This window comes from Pinus tabuliformis, chromosome 2_2 (assembly GCF_031772625.1).
Source record: "Pinus tabuliformis cultivar Carrire ecotype Pingquan chromosome 2_2, CPIR1, whole genome shotgun sequence".
NCBI classification, from domain to species: domain Eukaryota; kingdom Viridiplantae; phylum Streptophyta; class Pinopsida; order Pinales; family Pinaceae; genus Pinus; species Pinus tabuliformis.
Window position 1 is genome coordinate 1,288,025,676 of NC_142300.1, and position 3,428 is coordinate 1,288,029,103.

Below are 3,428 nucleotides of genomic sequence, written 5' to 3' on the forward strand. Positions count from 1 at the left end.
TCTTGGTAGCTATGCCAACTCTTAGGAAGACCGAGGAGTGCAAGACTCACCATGTCATCATCAGCGATCGTGATCCCTACACTTCCAAGCTCATCCCTGCAGGTGGTGAGCTTGTTCAGATATGTAGAGATCGTGTCGCCCTTTTCACACTTGATTTTCTGAAGCTTGTCTTTCAGTGCCAGATTCCTCTGATCGTTGTTGTTCTGATATAGATCTTTCAATGTTTTCCTCATCGAAAACAATGTCTCCTTCCCAAGGAGACTCGAGACACTATGGTCTCGAACTCCCTCTAGAAGGATTCTCCTTGCTCTAGCCACACATTTTTTCCATTCCACCAATTGAGTAGCATCAGTCAACTTGGGGACTTCTTGATCAATGAAGTCCTTTAGACCGTTATCCTCTAATACTGCTTCCATGCGATCCTTCCAGGCTACATAATTTGATTTGCCATCAAGGGCATACTCGAGTCTTAAACCGCTGAACGCCATTGGTGAAATTGAGATGTGATAAGAACTTGACTTCTATATTCAGGAACCTCATACTTTGAACTTCTCCCTTCTTGTATACAGTTCTCTCCTTTGATCACCTTTGCTCTGATACCATGTAGAAATTCTCACTATAGATCAATAGATTATGCAATAGACTAAAGCAAATTACAAGATCTACTTCTACAACAAACTTTGCGGAAGCTTAATCGAATATGAGCAAGATAAATGAGAACGCATATAACTGAGAATGAGAAATCAATCACACATAACACAGAAGAAATAACTCGGGAAAGCCTCAGCCTAAAACCCCAATCTTTGTATTATCATACAAGTGGAAATATGTTCGAGTCACAAAAAGAATCAACTCTCAAGCTATCCTGCTCTCTCTGCAATCAAATAATACAACTCACAGACTGAGTAGACACTAGATATGCCTTTCCTCAACCTTCCAAGTCTCTTATTTCCTTGCACAGTTTTTCTTGGGGTCCATTGATGCCACATATGTGAATTTGCCTCATCACACTCACAAAAACTGAAGAAGTAACTACACAATCCTCAATCCTCAAGGAAATAATTCCTTTTGCATGCAAGAGATATTCATAATAGAATATTCTAGAAACTGACAGTACACTATCCCTCCATATGATCTCAACTGGGTCTCTGTCTGAACTGACATGCATGAGTTATTTATGAGACAATATCCAGTTATTTGAAGTGCAGCAGTTACATGCATGCATGCATTAACTAACTGAACTCACAATTAATTCAACAAATTATTTGAATTAATCTAACTGGACTTGACTCAGTTAATTGAGCCAACTAATTACAACTCATCCTTATCTCTTTAACTGATGGATAAATTCCTCAATTAATGGAGAAATTGTTGCATGTCCCCACATAGACTTCATGTTTGATTTTCTACAAGTAATTAACTCATGGTGAATTAATTAATTATTTTACAAACAACTGCTAAGATCAAATTCGAATTTTTACTTCTCTATTTTAGTTCAGGGACTAACTAAAATAGGAAGGTATCCTGAAATGCTATTTATAGCAGTACTAAATTTAGCACTTCTATATTTAGCATTTCTTGTTGCTATTTTCAACAATGTCTTTCAACACAAAAACACGATTTTATTTTTTAATGCATAGTTATTAAGAGAGCATTGATATTTTGATTTTTTTAGAATTGTCCTATAGTATCCTGTGAGAAAACACAATCTCTTCAAGGTCATGGTGTGGTAAAATACTGTATAGCCAAAAATTTATTGGGATCAATTTGAACAATATTCACTAACAATGTGACCAAAGTATTCAATTTTTGGAGCCTCAAAAACACTTTTAGAATGCTAGAGGAACAAATAATGGTTTTATAAGAGTTACAAGATTTATGAACATGCTTGATATGGAACTCCCACATTTTGTTGTAGATTAATATATTGTTAAATAATACCAACACAAAAATTACATAGAGAAGGTTGAAAAATCATATTCACAAGGCTTTGAAAGGTGGATGGATCATTGCAAAGTCAAAATTGTATCATTGAAAATTCATAATGACCTTGAAGTTTGTGGAAAGATATACTGGGGATGTCTACCTTGTTCATTAGTAGTTGATGGTATCCTGAACAAAGGTCCATTTTAGTAAAAAACTTGTCTCCATGAATTTGATCCTAGAGATCAAAATAATGGGAATGGGAAATTTGTCCTTAATGGTCAACTTATTGAGAGCCAAAAATCAGGTTTCAATGTGCCAATTTCCTCCTATTCTTAATACCATGATGACATGTGAGGAATAAGGGATGCCATTGTGATATAATATTCTAGCATATAATATTTCTTGTATTATATTTTCTATTTCATTCTTTTACGCAAAAGGATGCCCATAAGGATATATATTGGGTCGTTAACTACTTATAAATAGTGGAATACCATCTTCATGTTCACCATGTAAAGGGGGTAATCCACAAGGTGTTTCAAATCCCTATGATGTTAAGTGAATACTAACTACAAATTATGGTGAATCTCTTGTCAGGTTGTATCCACTACTTATGGTACAGGATTGGGATTTAGTGCATGAATGCCTCCTCTTCAATAAATTCTCCATATGATGAGAGATAATAATGTTAGGTGAACCAACTATAATCCATTTGAGGGTGTGTTTATATCCTTCCTTAGTGAATCTCATATATGTCCTTGAAATTCATGGTGACAAGTCCTAAGGAGAACTAGATTACAACCACCCATTTCAATAGAAAACATGTGAGATTCAAGATGATTCTATCCTATTTGAAGTTTTCCATTTTCACATTAGTCTCCACATTTCATGATATCATCATTTGCTATCATCATTTGAAATTTAGGTATGGCATGGACATAACAAGGGGTTTCTTTATCTACTTTTGATGGATAAAATTGGGGATGCTTCCACTATTAATCAAAACAATCACCTTTTAGTTCTTGATGTAATCAATCAACTTTAGATTTTGGGGTGCAGAAAAGCCAAGTGAAACATGGATAAAAATTTGAGCTTCTTCACATGGAGCTTGAAATATCATGTCTTATTAAGGATGATGGGTTGCTTCTTGACATTTTCGGCTAGTAGTGTCTATGATGAGGATGTCCATTTAGTGGTCTTAAGGGCATACATCTATTTGAAATACCCTTTTTTTCACATATGTGCACTATGAAATACCTCTCGTCACAATTATAAGGGATTTTGAAGTGTTAGAATTATACCATCTATTTCAAGGACAACTTTTGGATTCATAGAGTGGTGGATGGATTGGAGATAGTTTTCAAGGAGAATATAAGGGGAGGAAGTGAATTATTGTCTTTTGGTTTGTGTATCTATCAAAATTTAAACTTGTGATCTCTTAAAATCATCCAACCAAGTATATGGGTGTTGCATCATGACTTGTTCACGAATTTCCTCCTTGG